At 44.2% G+C, this 24,709-nt stretch overlaps 1 long non-coding RNA gene across 1 annotated transcript in view; it reads left to right on the plus strand.

The window, feature by feature from the left end:
- The window catches only part of LOC134929017 (uncharacterized), a 34,911-nt gene extending 11,199 nt beyond the window's left edge, over positions 1-23,712 (plus strand). Inside the window, exon 3 of the long non-coding RNA XR_010178209.1 lies at positions 23,350-23,712. This is a non-coding gene — a long non-coding RNA (uncharacterized LOC134929017). The remainder of the gene's footprint in view (positions 1-23,349) is intronic.
- The last annotated feature ends 997 nt before the right edge of the window (positions 23,713-24,709 follow it).

The following is a 24,709-nucleotide window of genomic DNA, read 5'->3' on the forward strand; positions in this document are numbered from 1 at the left end:
GTGAGGTGGTTTGTTTAAGTCAGGCACCCGGGGAGACACCTGTTGTCCGTGGGAGGAATATGGCCGTTGACATGCCAGGTGAAAATACCAAAAAAATCAGCTCTTCGGTGTGGAGGTATTTCACCAGAAATGCGGACAACAGGTGTCAAGCCGTGTGTTCCCTTTGTCAAGCTGTAATAAGTAGGGGTAAGGACGTTAACCACCTCGGAACATCCTCCCTTATACGTCACCTGCAGCGCATTCATAATAAGTCAGTGACAAGTTCAAAAACTTTGGGTGACAGCGGAAGCAGTCCACTGACCAGTAAATCCCTTCCTCTTGTAACCAAGCTCACGCAAACCACCCCACCAACTCCCTCAGTGTCAATTTCCTCCTTCCCCAGGAATGCCAATAGTCCTGCAGGCCATGTCACTGGCAATTCTGACGAGTCCTCTCCTGCCTGGGATTCCTCCGATGCATCCTTGCGTGTAACGCCTACTGCTGCTGGCGCTGCTGTTGTTGCTGCTGGGAGTCGATGGTCATCCCAGAGGGGAAGTCGTAAGCCCACTTGTACTACTTCCAGTAAGCAATTGACTGTTCAACAGTCCTTTGCGAGGAAGATGAAATATCACAGCAGTCATCCTGCTGCAAAGCGGATAACTGAGGCCTTGACAACTATGTTGGTGTTAGACGTGCGTCCGGTATCCGCCGTTAGTTCACAGGGAACTAGACAATTTATTGAGGCAGTGTGCCCCCGTTACCAAATACCATCTAGGTTCCACTTCTCTAGGCAGGCGATACCGAGAATGTACACGGACGTCAGAAAAAGACTCACCAGTGTCCTAAAAAATGCAGTTGTACCCAATGTCCACTTAACCACGGACATGTGGACAAGTGGAGCAGGGCAGGGTCAGGACTATATGACTGTGACAGCCCACTGGGTAGATGTATGGACTCCCGCCGCAAGAACAGCAGCGGCGGCACCAGTAGCAGCATCTCGCAAACGCCAACTCTTTCCTAGGCAGGCTACGCTTTGTATCACCGCTTTCCAGAATACGCACACAGCTGAAAACCTCTTACGGCAACTGAGGAAGATCATCGCGGAATGGCTTACCCCAATTGGACTCTCCTGTGGATTTGTGGCATCGGACAACGCCAGCAATATTGTGTGTGCATTAAATATGGGCAAATTCCAGCACGTCCCATGTTTTGCACATACCTTGAATTTGGTGGTGCAGAATTTTTTAAAAAACGACAGGGGCGTGCAAGAGATGCTGTCGGTGGCCAGAAGAATTGCGGGACACTTTCGGCGTACAGGCACCACGTACAGAAGACTGGAGCACCACCAAAAACTACTGAACCTGCCCTGCCATCATCTGAAGCAAGAAGTGGTAACGAGGTGGAATTCAACCCTCTATATGCTTCAGAGGTTGGAGGAGCAGCAAAAGGCCATTCAAGCCTATACAATTGAGCACGATATAGTAGGTGGAATGCACCTGTCTCAAGCGCAGTGGAGAATGATTTCAATGTTGTGCAAGGTTCTGATGCCCTTTGAACTTGCCACACGTGAAGTCAGTTCAGACACTGCCAGCCTGAGTCAGGTCATTCCCCTCATCAGGCTTTTGCAGAAGAAGCTGGAGACATTGAAGGAGGAGCTAACACGGAGCGATTCCGCTAGGCATGTGGGACTTGTGGATGGAGCCCTTAATTCGCTTAACAAGGATTCACGGGTGGTCAATCTGTTGAAATCAGAGCACTACATTTTGGCCACCGTGCTCGATCCTAGATTTAAAGCCTACCTTGGATCTCTCTTTCCGGCAGACACAAGTCTGCTGGGGTTGAAAGACCTGCTGGTGACAAAATTGTCAAGTCAAGCGGAACGCGACCTGTCAACATCTCCTCCTTCACATTCTCCCGCAACTGGGGGTGCGAGGAAAAGGCTCAGAATTCCGAGCCCACCCGCTGGCGGTGATGCAGGGCAGTCTGGAGCGACTGCTGATGCTGACATCTGGTCCGGACTGAAGGACCTGACAACGATTACGGACATGTCGTCTACTGTCACTGCATATGATTCTCTCAACATTGATAGAATGGTGGAGGATTATATGAGTGACCGCATCCAAGTAGGCACGTCACACAGTCCGTACTTATACTGGCAGGAAAAAGAGGCAATTTGGAGGCCCTTGCACAAACTGGCTTTATTCTACCTAAGTTGCCCTCCCACAAGTGTGTACTCCGAAAGAGTGTTTAGTGCCGCCGCTCACCTTGTCAGCAATCGGCGTACGAGGTTACATCCAGAAAATGTGGAGAAGATGATGTTCATTAAAATGAATTATAATCAATTCCTCCGCGGAGACATTGACCAGCAGCAATTGCCTCCACAAAGTACACAGGGAGCTGAGATGGTGGATTCCAGTGGGGACGAATTGATAATCTGTGAGGAGGGGGATGTACACGGTGATATATCGGAGGGTGATGATGAGGTGGACATCTTGCCTCTGTAGAGCCAGTTTGTGCAAGGAGAGATTAATTGCTTCTTTTTTGGGGGGGTCCAAACCAACCCGTCATATCAGTCACAGTCGTGTGGCAGACCCTCTCACTGAAATGATGGGTTGGTTAAAGTGTGCATGTCCTGTTTTGTTTATACAACATAAGGGTGGGTGGGAGGGCCCAAGGACAATTCCATCTTGCACCTCTTTTTTCTTTTCTTTTTCTTTGCATCATGTGCTGATTGGGGAGGGTTTTTTGGAAGGGACATCCTGCGTGACACTGCAGTGCCACTCCTAAATGGGCCCGGTGTTTGTGTCGGCCACTAGGGTCGCTAATCTTACTCACACAGTCAGCTACCTCATTGCGCCTCTTTTTTTCTTTGCGTCATGTGCTGTTTGGGGAGGGTTTTTTGGAAGGGACATCCTGCGTGACACTGCAGTGCCACTCCTAGATGGGCCCGGTGTTTGTGTCGGCCACTAGGGTCGCTAATCTTACTCACACAGCTACCTCATTGCGCCTCTTTTTTTCTTTGCGTCATGTGCTGTTTGGGGAGGGTTTTTTGGAAGGGACATCCTGCGTGACACTGCAGTGCCACTCCTAAATGGGCCCGGTGTTTGTGTCGGCCACTAGGGTCGCTAATCTTACTCACACAGCTACCTCATTGCGCCTCTTTTTTTCTTTGCGTCATGTGCTGTTTGGGGAGGGTTTTTTGGAAGGGCCATCCTGCGTGACACTGCAGTGCCACTCCTAGATGGGCCCGGTGTTTGTGTCGGCCACTAGGGTCGCTAATCTTACTCACACAGCTACCTCATTGCGCCTCTTTTTTTCTTTGCGTCATGTGCTGTTTGGGGAGGGTTTTTTGGAAGGGACATCCTGCGTGACACTGCAGTGCCACTCCTAGATGGGCCCGGTGTTTGTGTCGGCCACTAGGGTCGCTTATCTTACTCACACAGCGACCTCGGTGCAAATTTTAGGACTAAAAATAATATTGTGAGGTGTGAGGTATTCAGAATAGACTGAAAATGAGTGTAAATTATGGTTTTTGAGGTTAATAATACTTTGGGATCAAAATGACCCCCAAATTCTATGATTTAAGCTGTTTTTTAGTGTTTTTTGAAAAAAACACCCGAATCCAAAACACACCCGAATCCGACAAAAAAAATTCGGTGAGGTTTTGCCAAAACGCGTTCGAACCCAAAACACGGCCGCGGAACCGAACCCAAAACCAAAACACAAAACCCGAAAAATTTCAGGCGCTCATCTCTAGTTAAAACGTCCTTTTACCTCAGTCGGTCGACACAGACACAGACACGGACACTGACTCCAGTGTCGACGGTGAAGAAACAAACGTATTTTCCTTTAGGGCCACACGTTACTTGTTAAGGGCAATGAAGGAGGTGTTACATATTTCTGATACTACAAGTACCACAAAAAAGGGTATTATGTGGAGGGTGAAAAAACTACCTGTAGTTTTTCCTGAATCAGATAAATTAAATGAAGTGTGTGATGATGCGTGGGTTTCCCCCGATAGAAAATTATTGGCGGTATACCCTTTCCCGCCAGAAGTTAGGGCGCGTTGGGAAACACCCCTTAGGGTGGATAAGGCGCTCACACGCTTATCAAAACAAGTGGCGGTACCGTCTCCAGATAGGGCCGCCCTCAAGGAGCCAGCTGATAGGAGGCTGGAAAATATCCTAAAAAGTATATACACACATACTGGTGTTATACTGCGACCAGCGATCGCCTCAGCCTGGATGTGCAGCGCTGGGGTGGCTTGGTCGGATTCCCTGACTGAAAATATTGATACCCTTGACAGGGACAGTATTTTATTGACTATAGAGCATTTAAAGGATGCATTTCTATATATGCGAGATGCACAGAGGGATATTTGCACTCTGGCATCAAGAGTAAGTGCGATGTCCATATCTGCCAGAAGTTGTTTATGGACACGACAGTGGTCAGGTGATGCAGATTCCAAACGGCACATGGAAGTATTGCCGTATAAAGGAGAAAAAGACAACGTCTTTTCAGCCTCAGTCCTTTCGTCCCCATAAGGGCAAGCGGGCAAAAGGCCAGTCATATCTGCCATGGGATAGAGGAAAGGGAAGAAGACTGCAGCAGGCAGCCCATTCCCAGAAACAGAAGCCCTCCACCGCTTCTGCCAAGTCCTCAGCATGACGCTGGGGCCGTACAAGCGGACTCAGGTGCGGTGGGGGGGGGGGGTCGTCTCAAGAGTTTCAGCACGCAGTGGGCTCACTCGCAAGTGGACCCCAGGATCCTACAAGTAGTATCCCAGGGGTACAGATTGGAAATTCGAGACGTCTCCCCCTCGCAGGTTCCTGAAGTCTGCTTTACCAACGTCTCCCTCCGACAGGGAGGCAGTAGTGGAAACAATTCACAAGCTGTATTCCCAGCAGGTGATAATCAAAGTACCCCTCCTACAACAAGGAAAGGGGTATTATTCCACACTATATTGTGGTACTGAAGCCAGACGGCTCGGTGAGACCTATTCTAAATCTGAAATAGTTGAACACTTACATAAAAAGGTTCAAATCAAGATGGAGTCACTCAGAGCAGTGATAGCGAACCAGGAAGAAGGGGACTATATGGTGTCCCGGGACATCAGGGATGCTTACCTCCATGTCCCAATTTGCCCTTCTCACCAAGGGTACCTCAGGTTCGTGGTACAGAACTGTCACTATCAGTTTCAGACGCTGCCGGTTGGATTGTCCACGGCACCCCGGGTCCTTACCAAGGTAATGGCCGAAATGATGATTCTTCTTCAAAGAAAATGGACGATCTCCTGATAGGGGCAAGGTCCAGAGAACAGTTGGAGGTCGGAGTAGCACTATCTCAAGTAGTTCTACGACAGCACGGGTGGATTCTAAATATTCCAAAACCGCAGCTGTTTCCGACGACACGTCTGCTGTTCCTAGAGATGATTCTGGACACAGTCCAGGAAAAGGTGTTTCTCCCGGAGAAGAAAGCCAGGGAGTTATCCGAGCTAGTCAGGAACCTCCTAAAACCAGGAAAAGTGTCAGTGCATCATTGCACAAGGGTCCTGGGAAAAATGGTGGCTTCTTACGAAGCGATTCCATTCGGTAGATTTCACGCAAGAACTTTTCAGTGGGATCTGCTGGAAAAATGGTCCGGATCGCATCTTCATATGCATCAGCGGATAACCCTGTCTCCAAGGACAAGGGTGTTTCTTCTGCGGTGGCTGCAGAGTGCTCATCTACTAAAGGGCCGCAGACTCGGCATTCAGGACAGGGTCCTGGTGACCACGGATGCCAGCCTGAGAGGCTGGGGAGCAGTCACACAGGGAAAAAATTTCCCGGGAGTGTGATCAAGTCTGGAGACTTCTCTCCACATAAATATACTGGAGCTAAGGGAAATTTACAATGTTCTAAGCTTAGCAAGACCTCTGCTTCAAGGTCAGCCGGTATTGATCCAGTGGGAAAACATCACGGCAGTCACCCACGTAAACAGACAGGGCGGCACAAGAAGCAGGAGGGCAATGGCAGAAACTGCAAGGATTCTTCACTGGGCGAAAAATCATGTGATAGCACTGTCAGCAGTGTTCATTCCGGGAGTGGACAACTGGGAAGCAGACTTCCTCAGCAGGCACGACCTCCACCCGGGAGAGTGGGGACTTAATCGGGAAGTATTCCACATGATTGTGAACCGTTGGGAAAGACCAAAGGTGGACATGATGGCATCCCGCCTGAACAAAAAACTGGACAGGTATTGCGCCAGGTCAAGAGACCCTCAAGCAATATCTGTGGACGTTCTGGTAACACTGTGGGTGTACCAGTCGGTGTATGTGTTCCCTCCTCTGCTTCTCATAACCAAGGTACTGAGAATTATAAGACGTAGAGGAGTAAGAACTATACTCGTGGCTCCGGATTGGCCAAGAAGGACGTGGCACCCGGAACTTCAAGAAATGCTCACAGAGGACTCATGGCCTCTGCCGCTAAGAAGGGACTTGCTTCAGCAAGTACCAGGTCTGTTCCAAGACTTACCGCGGCTGCGTTTGACGGCATGGCGGTGGAACGCCAGATCCTAAGGGAAAAAGGCATTCCGGAAGAGGTCATTCCTACCCTGGTCAAAGCCAGGAAGGAGGTGACCGCAAAACATTATCACCACATGTGGCGAAAATATGTTGCGTGGTGTGAGGCCAGGAAGGCCCCACGAAGAAATTTAAACTCTGTCGATTCCTGCATTTCCTGCAAACAGGAGTGTCTATGGGCCTCAAATTGGGGTCCATTAAGGTTCAAATTTCGGCCCTGTAAATTTTCTTCCAGAAAGAATTGGCTTCAGTTCCTGAAGTCCAGAAGTTTGTCAAGGGAGTATTGCATATACAACCCCCTTTTTGTGCCTCCAGTGGCACTGTGGGATCTCAACGTAGTTCTGGGATTCCTCAAATCACATTTTAAACCGCTCAAATCTGTGGATTTGAAATATCTCACATGGAAAGTGACCATGCTGTTGGCCCTGGCCGAGGCCAGGCGAGTGTCAGAATTGGCGGCTTTGTCTCACAAAAGCCATATCTGATTGTCCATTCGGACAGGGCAGAACTGCGGACTCGTCCACAGTTTCTTCCTAAGGTGGTGTCAGCGTTTCACCTGAACCAGCTTATTGTGGTACCTGCGGCTACTAGGGACTTGGAGGACTCCAAGTTGCTAGATGTTGTCAGGGCCCTGAAAATATAGGTTTCCAGGACGGCTGGAGTCAGGAAAACTGACTCGCTGTTATCCTGTATGCACCCAACAAACTGGGTGCTCTTGCTTCTAAGCAGACGGTTGCTCGTTGGATTTGTAGCACATTTCAACTTGCACATTCTGTGGCAGGCCTGCCACAGCCTAAATCTGTCAAGGCCCATTCCACAAGGAAGGTGGGCTCATCCTGGGCGGCTGCCCGAGGGGTCTCGGCATTACAACTCTGCCGAGCAGCTACGTGGTCGGGGGAGAACACGTTTGTAAAATTCTACAAATTTGATACCCTGGCTAAAGAGGACCTGGAGTTCTCTCATTCGGTGCTGCAGAGTCATCCGCACTCTCCCGCCCGTTTGGGAGCTTTGGTATAATCCCCATGGTCCTGACGGAGTCCCCAGCATCCACTAGGACGTCAGAGAAAATAAGATTTTACTTACCGATAAATCTATTTCTCGTAGTCCGTAGTGGATGCTGGGCGCCCATCCCAAGTGCGGATTGTCTGCAATACTTGTACATAGTTATTGTTACAAAAATCGGGTTATTATTGTTGTGAGCCATCTTTTCAGAGGCTCCGCTGTTATCATGCTGTTAACTGGGTTCAGATCACAGGTTGTACAGTGTGATTGGTGTGGCTGGTAGGAGTCTTACCCGGGATTCAAAATCCTTCCTTATTGTGTACGCTCGTCCGGGCACAGTATCCTAACTGAGGCTTGGAGGAGGGTCATAGGGGGAGGAGCCAGTGCACACCACCTGATCCTAAAGCTTTTACTTTTGTGCCCTGTCTCCTGCGGAGCCGCTATTCCCCATGGTCCTGACGGAGTCCCCAGCATCCACTACGGACTACGAGAAATAGATTTATCGGTAAGTAAAATCTTATTTTAGTATCTTCATGCTTCTGTATTTTATGAAAATGTACTTCATTATTTTCTGTAATATATTATGCTATGTATCTGTTAAGCGCCTTGAGTCCTATTGGAGAAAGAGCGCTATATAAATAAAATTATTATTATTATTATTATTATTATTATTATTATTATTATTATTATTATTTCTTTAACAGAGAGTTGTCAACTCTCCTGCAATGTAAGGGAGCCTCCATGAGATTTGGAAGATCTCCCTGACTACAAAGAGTGTGCACAAAGCTCTAAGGACAGACGTCTGTGGATCGCAATTTGTAAATATACATGTGCCAATTCAAATGACACAGCCAGTGTTCTGAGAGGAGAGGAAAGACCTTGTGGAGTGCAGCAGACAGGGCGGGAGCATACAGTAGCCTTGAGAAGACATTTTTCTGTGCAGACCAGATAAGTCTACTAAGACTGTGTGGTGTTCTGCTGTCCTCGGAACAACATAAAGTAGACAGAGATAAAGGGGCTAATTCAGTAAGGATAGCAAATCAGCAGAATTGGCTATCGTTTTGCTCGCTTGCTGGGGGCTGCCCATTGCTGGGCAAGGCCGCCCAGCATACTGACCGGCACCTCCCCCACTTCAACAAGCAGAAATTGCGATCGCATTGCAATTTCTGCTTGTTAGCAGAAACTAAAGATGACTCCTGCCGGCGCAGCTTAGCTGCGGACGCAGGAGTCCCGGCGCCTTCTTACCTGTCGCGGCAGATGTATGTGATGTCATGCAGCTGGCGCGACTACTCACCCGATACACACCCATTTGCAACGCACCGCCCACCGTTCGGATTGCCCGCCCCTGGAAACGGAGTGATGACGCCCGCCCCGCGACCGCCTTCTTCTAAGGCGATTACATTTCCTGCGCCCCCGCAGAAAGTGCGTGTGCATGTGCAGTACATGTGCGCAAAAATTCAGGTTGGATCTCGATTTGCGATCCAACCTGAATTAGCCACAATGTACCAGCCAACCAACTCATACTGTCATTTTTCAAACACAGCCAGTGACATGGCAGTTAGGAGCTGATTGGCTGGCACCACATACTTTATCTTTGTCCAAGGCTTAGTAAATAGTCTCTTTAGTCACAGCTGTGAAGCACTGCAAGATGCTAACTTGTATGTCTTTTTTGTGCCTAGCCTCCATTACATTACAATTGTAATTGTATAAAACTGAGATCTGCTCCAAACAGGGGTTAAGGATGTGAGTAAATTAAGCATTAAGAGTAAAATTGTAATTAAATAAAAAAACAGTAATCAATTTTCCAGTCGCCTCAGCAAAAATGAGTATGAAATACAAAATGATATATAAACACCTTAGTGGTCTTTCTCGATGATACAAAGGGGCAATGTCCTATTCAAGAAGCTCAGATCAAATGGTTACATCCAGTCAGATGGTGTAATATCAACTGACCATAGCATACCAGCTAAGCACCACTAATCTGCTGAACTGCTGCCTACCCCTGCAACAGCAAGGCCCCGTCCATGAGCCACAGTCCTGCCACCATAAACCAACTAGACCACAACCTCATAGAACACTCTAAAAATATCATCTAGAAACAGTGATAGGCCAACACCAGTCAACTGCACACCTTCAGGTCTGAAAAGATGTTTCACAGAAATAAAGCATGTTATGAGAAATAACCAAAGCACCTGTGGACAAAAAAAAGAAAATATCAACATTGCGGTTAATTTTTTGATGAGCCATGTCCACAGCAACACCCTCACAGGAGCAATGCCAGATTTGTTGAGAACAATGTCACACTACTGTAGAGCTAATCCAGGGCCACAGTTCTAGCAACCATCCAAAGGCTCTGACAACAGCCGTCCACAAGTCTACCCAGGTCATTATTCGCTATGTGAACCATGATAACTTCATCTACCCCAAACAGAATGGCTGCCACCAGCAGTGCATCCTATATCCAAGCCAGCAAACTCTGAAGTACCCATGGATGCAACCGTGTCTGCGGTGAAGGGGACTCAGATGCCAAATACACAAAAGAATAGTCAACAACTCAGGTTGATCTATAGTGATAATAAACACCTGCAAGGTACAGAAAGAATGAGAGTCAGGGAATTGCAGTAAAAGGAAAAAGCAAACAAGAAGACTGAAAGAGAGAACAGGGAGGGGAAGGAACCTATTAGAGATGTGCGCTGGACCATTTTTGCGGATTTTGGTTCTAATTTGTCGATTGGTTTTGGGTTTAGTTTTGGATTTTGGCCGTGACTGGTTTAGGTTTTGTATTTAAAAAAAAAAATGTACAATAAAAGCTAAAATCACATAACTTGGGCCTTTTTTTTGTTCTTAGAGTATTATTAACCTCAATAATATTGATTTACATATATTAAGAAATGGAAATCCTACACTTGAGAGGGAAAAGCAGCTCTATTAAAATTTATTAACATATAAAATGGTAAAGAAGTTTCCAGGCGGGGCACGAAATGCCTTGGATGCCAGGGGACTTTCCGGGAACATGGACTTTTACTTCCGGTGACATCGCCAATAGCAGCTGATTAAGGCCTAGATACATCGGAGACCTGAGGTAATAGCACTTCCATCTGTAACGCTCCCGGGTCCACAGAAACCACACTGTGCAAAGCGGATGGGCCAGATTCACCAGGTGAAAGTCAGAGATAGTTAAAATTGGACTTCCTGGACCTTCACTCTTTTTGAGTACGTTCTACCGGCTCTCCACACAAACTGTCGTAAAGAGCTGTAAACATTTATTACTAATGATAAGTGCAGGCGCCACTATTATTTTTAGCGCTCATTCCGATTTTAAACATTACACTAATATCTGTGATGCTAGTGTATTAGAATGCTTAATATTTGGAGACACTCCCTTACTGATCTGTGTAAGCCTGAATCTTCAGTGATGGTCCCTGGGACCAGGGGGATGCTGGGAAGTGGGTGGTCCGGTGTGCAGTGTGCCTGGAGTTGGAGGGAATAAACAGCACAGCAGTGAACTCACATGTCTCTGTGTCCTGATGACTGGATTTACAAACTTATGAACAAAACATGGTGTCAGAAGAAGTTTAACTTGGACTGCTAGTGCTCTCAGAGTGTGAAAGAATCTTGCAGAAGTCTGTGGCTGGGACACTCTGTGTCTGCAAAGCCTGCCGTGTGCTCCTATCTTCAAACAGTGAGTAACCATGGATAAACTGGCTCCTCCAACCGGCATGCTGATGTCTGGTAACTTGTCTGAAAACTGGAAAAGATTTAAGCAAAGGTTTAATATATATCTTGCTGCATGTGGAGCTGATTCAGAGACTGACAAAACGAAGGCATCCATTTTCCTCCATGTGATAGGAGAGGATGTGCTGGACATTTATAATAGTTTTCAGTTTGCTGAGGGGCAGAATATGTTGCTATCTTCTATAATGCAAAAGTTGGAAGATTACTTTGTGCCAAGGAAAAATGTGACATATGAAAGATATTAGTTTTTCACATGTGATCAGAAGTCTGTAGATGGATTTGATCAGTATGTTACAGAGCTGCAATCACTCAGTAAAACCTGTGAGTTTGGTGATTTAAATGATTCACTGATTAGCGATCGTATTGTCTGTGGAATACCTGATAATGGACTCAGAGAGAGATTGCTGAGAGAGCAAGACCTAACACTAGAAAAGGCAGTGACTATGTGTAGATCTGCAGAAATAACTAGATTTCAAGCCAAAAAGTTACACAAGGAAGCTGATGTGCATGTAGTGCAGAAAACAGAGCCATGCAAACCTCCATTCTCAAGAATGAAGCAGTCCAAGCCACGGTCTAATAAGGAAATGTGTAGTAGATGTGGAAATGCCCACAATCCTAAAATGTGCCCTGCTTATGGTAAAACCTGCATGAAATGTGGTAGACTTAATCACTTTGCCAAATGCTGTAAAATTAAAAGTAAAACAACCAAAGTGCATGCTGTTAAACAAACAGATGAATTATTTGTGGATTGCATTGAACTTTGCAGTGCAGATAAAAAAGAATGGATTGTCCCTTTAACTGTGAACGAGATTGTCATTCCCTTTAAGCTTGATACTGGTGCACAGGTGAATTTAATATAATTTCAAGACTTTAAGACTTTTAGAGTAAAACCTAAAATTCACCCAGCCAAAGTGAAAGTTACGGCGTACACTGGGGAGGAAATTCCTGTGAAAGGTACATGCTTAGTGACACTGAAATATAAGGGACAACAGTTTAAAACATCTCTACTGATTGTGGATAAAAATGTGCAACCGATTCTTGGATTAAGTTCCTGTGAGAAACTAAGCTTGAAAAAGAAAGTTTTTATGGTGACATCACAAGTAGAAGATGACTGCAAATCGATGTTTACAGAATACAGAGACTTGTTTGAAGGTCTAGGTTGTTTGCCTGGAGAGCATAAAATAAATATAGACACGCAAGTTTCTTCAGTGATACACCCCTGTAGAAAAGTGCTGTTTGCGCTGAGAGAAAAACTGAGACAAGAGTTAAATCGCATGGAAGCCTTGGGTGTGATACAGAAAGTTGATGAGCCTACTGAATGGGTAAGCTCCCTAGTAATTGTTGAAAATAAAAATGGAAAACTCTGAATATGTCTAGACCCCAGAGATTTAAACAAGGCTATTAAACGAGAACATTCAAACTACCAACCAGAGATGAAATCATGTCGCAATTTGCGGGAGCAAAATGGTTCAGTAAATTGTACGCATCTTCAGGATTCTGGCAAATGAAGCTAGATGAGGCCAGCTCAAAGCTTTGTACATTTAATACACCAGAAGGTCGATTCAGACTTCTTTGACTACCATATGGAATATTGTCTGCTCCAGAAGTATATCACAAAAAGATACACATGATTTTTTAACATATTCCAGGTGTTGAAACAATGATGGATGACATTATTGTCTGGGGATCTACAAAGGAAGAACATGATTCTAGATTGAGACAAGTAATGGAACTTGTCAAGAAAGTGAATCTAAAGCTAAACAAGGACAAATGTGAATTTGGCGTGAATACACTTACCTTTATGGGCGACGTGGTCTCGGATCAAGGTGTACAACCAGACCCAAGGAAAATATCAGCCATAGTGAACATGGAACGTCCTAACAACAAAGACGACGTCAGAAGATTCCTAGGAATGATTACTTACTTAGGAAAGTTTATTTCTCAACTCTCTGAACGAACAGCCTCTCTTAGATGGTTGTTGGACAAAGATAACGAGTGGATGTGGTCACATGAACAAGAAGAAAGTTGGCAAAACTTGAAATAGATCATTACAGAGCAACCAGTGCTAAAATTCTTTGATCCTGCGAAAAGAATAAGAATTTCAGCAGATGCTTCGCAATTTGGCCTAGGCTTAGTGCTGTTACAAGAACATGAGGATACATGGCAACCAGTAATCTATGCATCAAGAGCACTGACAAGTGCTGAAACAAGGTATGCTCAGATAGAAAAAGAACTTCTAGCGATCACATATGCATGTGAGCGATTTCATCAGTTTGTGTATGGTCAAACATTTACAGTGGAAACTGACCACAAGCCATTGATAGCTATCATGACAAAATCATTACATGACTGTCCCATGAGAATTCAACGAATGCTTATCAGACTACAGAAATATGATGTACACTTGCTGTACTGTCCCGGCAAATACATATACATTGCTGATACACTTTCTCGTGCTGTGGACAAAGGTGAAGGTTCCAAAAGTCTGATGGATGAAGAGATAGAAGCCTATGTTAATTTGATCGTAGCTTCTCTACCAGTGTCTCTTGCAAAAAAAGAACAGATTAGGAAAGAAACTGAGACAGATGACACAATGAAAGTGTTGAAAGATATCATTCTGAAAGGTTGGCCAGCAGAAAAACATGCGTGCCCGCTGTCTATCCATGATTATTGGATGTACCGCAGTGACCTTACAGTTGTCGATGGTATTATTTACAAAGGCAATAGGTTTGTCATACCTGCACGACTAAGAAAAACTATGCTGTGCAAGATACATGAAGGCCACTTAGGAGAAGAAAAATGTAAGCGGAGAGCGCGTGAAGTTATGTATTGGCCAAGAATGAACCAAGACATAGCACAAACTACAGCTACATGTGAATTATGTCTTGCGTATAGACCGAAACAACAAGTCGAACCACTGAGTTCTCATGCAGTGCCAGAGAGACCGTACCAGAAAGTTGGCGCAGATTTGTTTGATTGTAATGGGAAAACGTACATTGTCGTGACTGATTATTACTCTAACTACCCTGAGGTGAAGACACTACATACAACTACTAGTAAAGCCGTAATCAATTGCATGAAGTCAATCTTTGCAAGGCATGGTGTTCCTATTGAAGTGTTCACTGACAATGGTCCTCAGTTTTCCAGTGCTGAATTTAGACAATTTGCTGATGAGTGGGAATTTGTCCATACTACGTCAAGTCCCCACTATCCACGCTCAAATGGGTTGGTGGAAAGTTCAGTAAAAATTGTAAAGAGTCTCATGAAAAAAGCTCAAGAAGGTAAAGAAGATTTCTACAAAAGTCTTTTAATCTACCGCAGTACACCTTTACAGAATGGACTTTCTCCTGCACAAATGCTGATGGGAAGGAGGATTAGAGCAAATCTCCCGATACATGATGAACTGCTTAATACACATAACTCAGCATTGGTCAGACTGAGTAAGGAACGTCAAAAGGGCGAAACAGAAACTGTTCCATGACAGACGAACAAAACGCTTATCTGATCTATAATCGGGTGACCAAGTCCATCTCAGAGATCACGAGAAAGGTATTTGGGTGCAGAAAGGTATTGTGCAAGCACAAGTAGCACCAAGATCTTATACTATACGTACAGAGTGTGGAACGGAAGTAAGAAGAAATCGGGTGGATTTAAGATCTCAACCTAACCATAATGAAGACAACATGACTGAAGAATACCCTTCATCTGACATGTATGATGATCCTGATAATGGTGAACAAACCACGGTTCTAGAAAGGTCCAACATGGTCGATGAAACACAGACTGTGTATGAAAGACCCAAAAGGGAAATACGCAGACCTGAGAGACTCATTGAAACGTGTTAGATGATGTTCTTAATATGACGTTGTTAATTGTTGCATTGAAGCGTACAGGGCTTATCTTTAAAGAAAAGAGGATGTGATATTAGTGTATTAGAATGCTTAATATTTGTAGACACTCCCTTACTGATCTGTGTAAGCCTGAATCTTCAGTGATGGTCCCTGGGACCAGGGGGATGCTGGAAAGTGGGTGGTCCAGTGTGCAGTGTGCCTGGAGTTGGAGGGAATAAACAGCACAGCAGTGAACTCACATGTCTCTGTGTCCTGATGACTGGATTTACAAACTTATGAACAAAACAATATCCAGTCAATTTTGACCACCTCACAGCTCACAATATTGTTTTCATCTGCTTTAGGCCAAAAGCTGCAGCGAGCTGGCTGGTTACTAAGTGACAGAGCAGTGGCACAAACACATGGCAGTTTACAGCTCATCTAAGAAACATTGGCACTCAGCAGTGGCAGAAATGAAAAGTACAGATGGAGCCACGCTCATCTTGGCTTTTCTGCTGTTCCTAGGTGCACCATGGTTTATTAGCATACGCCTTTCATCGTAGTGCAAGATGGAATTGTCCTTGGGCCCACTAAGAAGGAATTGTCCTTGGGCCCACCCACCCTTATGATGTATATTAAAAAGGACATGCACAGTCGAACAAACCAAGCACTGCAGCCACAGGGACTGCCACTGCTGTGGCTAAAGTGCTTGGTTTGTTTGGGCCCCCACAAAACAAGCTACCAATGGGCTTAAGGCAGCTAAACCAATGGGCTTAAGGCAGTGGTAATATATCATCGTCACTATCAACCTTATCCTCACCTTCATCAGTGTGTATACCATCCCTGCTGGAATCCATTATTACAGAAGTCTGTACTTTGATGTACAGTGATTGTCAGTAAAGGTCTTCCTCGTGGAATTTGTAGTTAATTTTGATGGACATACTGTAATCTTTTCCACATTTTGTGAAAGTAGCCTCATAAGCAGTGATGTGTGCTGAGGTCAATGGCTGGGAAGGCACTGGCTAGTATCAGAGCCATATTTACTCAATATACCACCCTATACAGTATATTGTACATCCAATCTGCAAGCAGCACAGCAATGGGCAGCAATCACAGGGTCTAATTCAGTAGCAGTTATAAAACTGCAAAAATTGCAGATGGATGCTTTTCGGCCATCTGTGCATGTGCAAAGTCCACAGCACGCATGGACTTTCACATTGCAACTGCATCCCAGAAGGATGTGATCGCAATTTGAGTGACAGGTGGTGGGCGTTTGGTGGGTGGCGACGCAGCATTGGGAGGGAGGAGAGAAGGAAACTCAGGCGTGTCATGGCCGTTTTTGGGGTGGCCCAATGACATTTCCTGTGATAAGAAACATGGCAGCGGTGCCCTCGCATACGTGCAGAGGGCTTCTTCAAGCTGACAATTTTTGCAACCGCAATTGATTTGCGATCACATCGCTGGGCTGCCTTGCCCTGTGATGAGCGACCCCCAGCATGTGAGTGTAAGCAGCAGAAGTTTTGCTTTGGCATGGGGCAACATAGGGTAACACATGGCAACAGGGGCACAGGGTTAAACATGACACAGGAGGCTGCTGCTGCTTCTGTGTCCTATGCTACTGCCTGGTCCTCCCCCACTGACAGTGGTGCTGGGTTTTCCACAGGGCCAGCTCTTCCATCGGCAGCATAGGAAGGGGGTGAGGAGCACGGGAGAGAGGCTGCTGAGACTGTGCAGCTAGGCATGGAAGTGTGAGCACAGGCCATGCCCCCGTCCTGAGGTAGATCTGATAGAGCCTCACAGGCTCCGTTGTCTATGCAGCATTATTGGCTGCAGCGGTCCACCCCCAGCTCCAGGCACTTCCTGACATATGGAGAAGAGGCAGAGCTGCTCACTGCCTCTGCCTGCCTTCTCCCTGCCTCATCACCCTGCAGAAACTATGACAATTAGAATACTACAAAGAAGATATATGTAAGTTATAAATATCTTGTTTGCATTATTCTATTAATTATTAAAGTCAAAATACTGGAGTAGTATGACAGGGGAGGCACTGCTTCCCCTGTCTCCCCTGACTGCATGTCCCTGTTCATATGCCAATCACTGATAAAGTTCCTGGCTGTGCTGAAAACTCTTTCTAAGTACACACTGGAGGGAGAGCAGCTTAAGTAATGCAAAGCCATTTTGTACAAGGGCCTCCAAATTGCCTTTTTTTCTTTTTCAGTAGTCAAAGGGACTCTGTGACATGTCTAAAGAACAATTGTACTAAAGGTACTACTAACAGCGCTAATAGTGAATCTATGCAGACAGGTGGAAAAGATTAATCAACAATTTATTAAATAAAAATAAGTAATGATGATAAAAATTGCTATTTGCTACAGCAAATGTGTTATATGGTGCAAATTAAAATACTTTAAAAACATAGCTGACTGTAATGTATCCAAATAGGGACCTGATGATGGACACAAGATGATTTAATGTCCAGTGGTTGGTGGGCCTCAATTTTCCTAAGCCAAATGCAAGAGACTGTCTTTCCACAAATAATTACCAATCCTGGAGGTAACAATGCAAGATTCCTAGGCGCTGATCCAGCAAGGTACAGATTTTAACGCACCAGTTGTGGGAAGTAAGTCCTCCTTGTAGCAATGGGATGGTAGTGAAAAAGAGTTCCAGGCTTATTAGAAGTCCACCGTCCAAATATTCTGGGTAGTATGATGTCCACAGGTCCAACGGGAAGGTCCTTACACATTTCGCTGTCTTCCAGGGGCAGCTTTACTATTTATACAGTGTCATGAAAATATTCCTCCACCATTTCTTGGATGGTGACCATATCAGATGGGGTTACAGTAGATGTGTCACTAATTTTAGGCAATTCTTTTAGACCCGACAAGATGTTAAAATGTTGTCTTGACTCCTCTGCATCACCAATGAGTCTTTTAGGAAAGCTGAGGTTTTTTCCTGGCAGTTGCCAAAGAAACTGATGGAGGAGATGTCGTTATGTTGAGTACCACTTGAGCTGCTAACTTTGCTAACCAGGAGTTCTTTGCATCTCTTAAGATCTGTGTCAGTAGGTAAGAAAAACACAACGTGCAACTTAAAACTAGGATCAAGCACTGTTACCAAAATTTAGTGATTCGATTTCAAGATATTGGCAACCCTTGTATCCTGGTGAAATGACTAAAGGACTTGATCTACAAGTCCATCATACTTAGCAAAAGCATTTCATTTCATCTCCTCCTTCAATTTCTTAAGCTGATTTTCCAAAAGCCTAATTAGGGAAATCACCTGACTCAAGCTAGTAGTTTCTGAATTCACTTCACAGCTGGCCACTTCAAAGGATTTCAGCACCTTGCAGTAGACAGAACGTATTCTCCACTGAACTGGAGTGATCCGATTTCAAAATATTGGCAACCCTTGTATCCTGGTGAAGTGAGTAAAGGACTTGATCTACAAGTCCGACATACTTAGCGAAAGCATTTCATTTTATCTCCTTCTTCAATTTCTCAAGTAGCAGTTTCTGAATTCACTTCACAGGTGGCTACTTCTAAGGGTTTCAGTACCTTGCAGAAGACAGAAAGTATTCTCCACTGAACTGGACTAAGGTACACTCCTCCTCCTCTCCCAATGTCATGGCTTGTTTTATAGCTGTGGTTGGCTTTATTTTGTTCCTCCATCTGCTGAATCATAAAAAGGGTGGGGTTTCACCTGGTTACCACCTCTTGCTTCATAAGTGCCAGGGCAAAGTGAACTGTTCTTACAAGTGCTGTAATCACCTGCATGCTGTAGCTGAATGCCAAAGAAGTCTCAAACTTTTTGGTCCACAGAAAGCATCTCCTGCACTCCCCTGTCATTTAAAAAAAAAAACCTGTACCACCAAGTTGATTGTGTGAGAAAACATGGGATGTGTTGGGAATCACTCAGCTGTAATGCTTTCACAATATTTGTGCTGTTATCAGAAATAAAAAAAATCCTGAGAAGAGTTCAAGTGGGATAAGCCATTTTGCTATGTATAACATCTCTTAGTTTTTCTATTTTTTCTTAGTTTTAAACAAAGTGGCCTGCATTTAAATGAGCTGGCATTGGGCCTAATTCTGAGTTGATCGCAGCATCAAATTAGTTTGCAGTTGGGCAAAACCATGTGCACTGCAGGAGGGGCAGATATAACATGTGCAGAGAGAGTTAGATTTGGGTGTGGTGTGTTCAAACTGAAATCTAAATTGCAGTGTAAAAATAAAGCAGCCAGTATTTACCCTGCACAGAAACAAAATAACCCACTCAAATCTAACTCTCTCTGCAAATGTTATATCTGCCCCCCCCCCCTGCAGTGCACATGGTTTTGCCCAATTGCTAACAAACTTGCTGCTGCGATCAACTCAGAATTACCCCCATTATTTGTTAGATTCTGCTGCTGCTGAAAGTGATTTACCCACCCATTGGGCTGTCACAGTCATGTGATCTTTATTTTGCTCACAACCACGTGTCCACGTCTGTGGTTAAGTGGACAGTGGTTACAATGGCATTTTGTAGGCCAATAATTAGTTGATATTTTTTTAACATCCTTGTACAGGCGAGGAATTGATTTTCAGGTAAAATCATACCAAGATGGAATTTGGTACTGGGGACAAAGGATCTCAGTTAACTGTGTAAAACTCACTGCATTATATTGGATTGCATTGCATTATATTATATTGGCAGATAATGGATGCAGAGCTAATACTATCATACTGTAGCCATGATGCCATCCGTGATCTGCTGTGCAACTAGGTGAGAGCTGTCATACTTGCCTCCCCTTGTAAAGGATTGTTTCACAGTCATTTTTTTTTTTTTTTTTTTACAATATTAACTAGTAGTCTTCTTGGTCTGCTTCTGGGATGAAGATCCATCCCCAGCAGTAGCAGGCCTAGCACTGAGGGATACTTCTGAGAAATCCTGGATAGGAGAAGAGTCACCTAGCCTTAACAAATTGGATGCAGGACCAAATTGGATGATCATTACTAAGAATATTGAGGATGAAGGAGATTGTAGGTGCTGGGATCTAGTTGAGAGAAGGGAGCTAGCTGATGCTGGATTATTTGTTTTTTAGCACCATTTTCTGATGTTGTCAAAAACTTTCCATGCCTTCGCTGCAAATTGCGTAACAGGTAGGAGCTTCCAAGATGGTTAACATTCCTATCTCTATTTACTGTGGTTTAACAAATGCTACAGATGGCTTGACAATTGTTGTCAGGATTTGGGTAAAAATAATTCCACACATAAGAGGTGGATTTGTTGTTCCTATGCCCAGATATGACAATGTCCTTCTTCTTGTCATGGTCAAGGGCTACTTCCACGTGTGCCTGATTTACATAAACAGCATCCTCATTCTGAATATCCTCATTAGTACCAGCATCAGCTACACTAATAGTCCCCTCATCATTTTTCACTTCCACACTGACATCCTCAATTTCTTTGTCAGAATCAGAAATCAGAATCAGTATAAAAAAAGTTTGTCTCACACATAGCACTCGAGGACACACTTAGACTCTCCTCAGGGATCTGTAATATTTCTGTTTCTGAACAAACAGTTTGTTCTACTGAATTAGTGGTTTTCAATAATTTATACTCCCCTTCTAGAATCTGAGTGAAAAGGTTTTACATCATCATGAGAGGCAGAAAATGATGCCTCACTGACGGTTGCAGAGCCACCACTCATAAATAAATTCTTTCCTTGCCACTGCGTGTGGTGCATGGCATGTTGGTGATTTTATGTTTTTTGGCACCAAGCTTTCCCTTTATTAGAGGTGTTTTTTTCTTTACCACTGTATATTGTTTTTTTTTGTTTTTTTTAGATGCCCTGACTTAAAACCTCTATGCCCTTGAGCATTGGCTGTAGTAGATGATGTCAAAGAACTAGCATTATCATCATTATTTTATTTATTTATTACCTTTATTTATATAGCTCACACATATTGCTTTTACAGAAAATATTTGGACATTCACATCAGTCCCTGCCCCAGTGGAGCTAACAATATATAATCCCTATCACATGTACATGCAGACACATTCAAGCTAGAGTTATTTTTTGTTTGGAGCCAATTAACCTACCAGGATATTTTTGGATTGTGGGAGGAAACCGGTTTACCCAGAGAAAACCCAGCAAGTATGAGGAGAATATACAAACTCCACACAGGGCCGTGGAGGGAATCAAACCCATGACCTCAGTGTTGTGAGGCAGAAATGCTAACCATTACACCATCCGTACTGCCCCATGTCATCATGGCAGGTGGCAGCAGCTGCAGCCCTAGTATTTGGTTGCTCTTCTCCAAACTGATCATTATCCATTTTATAATTTGCAGATCACTGCATGGAGTCACAGGCCTTATATGTGCCTGTGAACAAAGCACACAAACAATAGATCTATTTTTTTTATTTTTTTAAAAGTACACCAATCAGTGGAAACAATAGATCCCCCCCCCTCTCTCTCTCTCTCTCTCTCTATATATATATATATATATATATATACTGTGGACAATCCGGTATGCCCTGTGTTTTATAGTATACCTAAGATGCATAAGTCTTTGGAGGCTCCGCCTGGACGCCCGATAGTGTCAGCCAAAAACTGTTTTACAACCTATTGCTTAGTATGTTGATTTTCTGCTGCAGCGGATAGTAACACAAAGTTTGAGCTATATTAGGGATACACCCCACTTGTCAAAACTTAAGGAATTAATGCTAAATTTTGAGAATGTGTACTTTGCCACATTAGATGTGATCTCGCTGTATACAGTGATCTCACATGTACAGGGGGTAGAGACCATAAGGAGAGCCCTGGAGGAGATGGATTTTATTAGGCCGCCTATTGAGTTTATTTGTGATCTGATTTCTTGTGTACTTGAAAACAATAATTTTCAGTATGGTGATGCGTACTTCGTGCAGGGTGCTGGGACCACAATGGGTTCAAATTTGGTGCCAGCATATGCAAATCTGTTTATGAGTAGATACGAACGGACGTTCGTATATCCCAGATATGGTTCCAGCATCCTGCACTACTTTCGCTTTATTGATGATATTTTGCTCCTTTGGGGATGTTACCCTGAAGCGTTTCATGAATGGTTAGTGAATTAAATTCTATTGATAGTCCAATAAGATTCACTAGTAAGTGAAAGAATAGAATTTTTGGATATAGTACTTTTCAAGAAGGGTCATTCCCTTGGTACCACCTTGTTTAGAAAATTAACTGACAGGAATACATTGTTATTTGAGACTAGTCACCACCCAAGGGCTTTGATTGAGGGCCTTCCAGTGTCCCAATTTGTTAGGGTCATTCGTAATAATTCAGAATCAGATCTGGCACAAATTCAGATTGAAGAAATGAGGGAGCGGTTTGTTGAGAGAGGTCCCTGTGGACTATATTATGTAGGTAAAACTATTAGGAATTTTCTGGAGCGTGTGACAAATCATAGACGGTCTATAAGGGAGGCAATACAGGAGGGATCCAGTGATAAGCCTGTGGCGAGACATTTTTTGCAGAAGAAGCATTCAGTGACCATGTTGAGATGCATGTTAATAGATCATATCCCTGTGTTAATGCGGGGTGGTGATCGTGACAAAATGCTCTTAAAGAAGGAGGCACAGTGGATTTTTTAATTGGACACTGTGTCCCCTAGAGGGTTAAATGAGAATATCAACTTTAGGTGCTGCCTGTAAGTGGGATAATCTGATGTTCCTTGCGCAGTGACAATAAAGGGGTATTCTAGTCCAAGTCCTGTATATATTTGTTTTGTGTTTACCGAGGATTTTAATATATATGTAATGATTTTATCTGAATTGTATGTTTTGTATGATATGCACTTTGTAAAGGACACTGTGGAGGATAGAGCCAGCCAGTATACACTAATTGCGCAGCCACAATAACATCCTGATAGTACATCAATAAGTTGTTACAGTGAGTGGAACGTACTGTGACACGCATATAATAGTAAGTAAAATGGCGCCGGATGGCGCATGATACACTGGGTATTGTAGTTTAGTGGAGACAGGAAGTGAACTACAGGTTGACGAGTGCGGTCCCGCGGTCCCGAGGGGAGTTAAAAGACTCCGGGAGCTTGTAGTGAGACAGCACAGACATGCGCAGTGGTGTGGAACGCACGCCAGTGGTCAGGTTGAACAGGTATGTTGCTGGCAGCGCAGGTAGTGTAGGAGGGCTGTATCCTGACATGGTGGCTTTAAGTTGTTCATTGAGATGTATACTTTGTGTCTTTTTGGGAATAGGTATCTTGTCTTGAATGGCGCGGATGGCAGCCGAAGTCGACCGACACACACACCGCTTGGTGTATAAAACTAAAGGCACCATAACTATGGACTGTGATGGATACTTTTTGTAAAACAGCAACAGATATCACATGTTACCCGGGTGGATACTAAGGACTTTGTTCCGGATGAGCATAAGCTTTGCTTTGCGAGGCATATTAATCATGTTGTTGCCATATGATGTGTAAAAGCCATGCAATGTTCAGTGTAACTTATATGTGAAAAGAATCTGTATTGCTGAGATAATATTGAAATTTATGTGAGTCAATGAATAAGCCCTCTGCAATGAAGGAGAGGTGATGTGATTAAAGAGTTTTAAGAATACTATAGTGGAGAGTACGGCTTGTGTTTGGTCTTATCTATCCCTGTATTCAGCAGGGGATTAAGGATGCACCCCACAAGTTGTGTCTTTTAAAAAGTAGGAGTGTGCAAACATGTGTTTTATATATATATATATATATATATATATATATATATATTTATTTATTCATGTATTTTTATTTTTTTTACTTGCAGCTCAATTCAAACTGCATGGAGCCACAGGACTTTGAACAAAGCGCATTAGGATAAAGTGCACCAAACAGTACAAACGGAAGAATGTTCAAGCCCAGCTCAACTCAGACTGCAGCAATTCAAAGGGCTTTTATTTCATTATGTACGTGAATAATAAACAAAAAGGGGTACAGCGCACACAGGTTGTGCAAACTTAAAATAATACATTTTGTAACTTTTTTTTGCAACGGACATTCCGAGTTGATCGCTCGCTAGCAGTTTTTAGCAGCCGTGCAAATGCATAGTCGCCGCTCACGGGAGAATGTATTTTCGCTTTGCAGGAGTGCGAACGCCTGTGCAGCAGAGCGCCTGCAGACACATTTTGTGCAAAACAAGACCAGCCCTGTAGTTAGTTATCCTGTGCGGTGATTGCTGCGACGAGTGACACGGTAATGACGTCAGATACCCGGCCACGCCTGCGTTTTTCCAAACACTCCCAGATAACGGTTGACACCAGTTGACACCAGTTGACACCCAGAAATGCCCTGTTCCTGTCAATCTCCTTGCGTTCGGCTGTGCGCATTGGAATCGTTGCTAGAACCAGTGCAAAACCACAAAGGGCTTCGTGCCCGTATGACGCGCGTGCACATTGTGGTGCATACGCATGCACAGATTAGCCGTTTTTTTCAATGATCGCTACGCAGCGAACAACGGATGCTAGCGATCAACTTGGAATGACCCCCAATGACAATACACATTGCAGTGCTGCTTGTGAATACACAGCCACTTTAGATGGACACAGCACAGCCAATTTAGCCAGCAGAGTACA

This window comes from Pseudophryne corroboree, chromosome 5, assembly GCF_028390025.1.
Source record: "Pseudophryne corroboree isolate aPseCor3 chromosome 5, aPseCor3.hap2, whole genome shotgun sequence".
NCBI lineage: Eukaryota > Metazoa > Chordata > Amphibia > Anura > Myobatrachidae > Pseudophryne > Pseudophryne corroboree.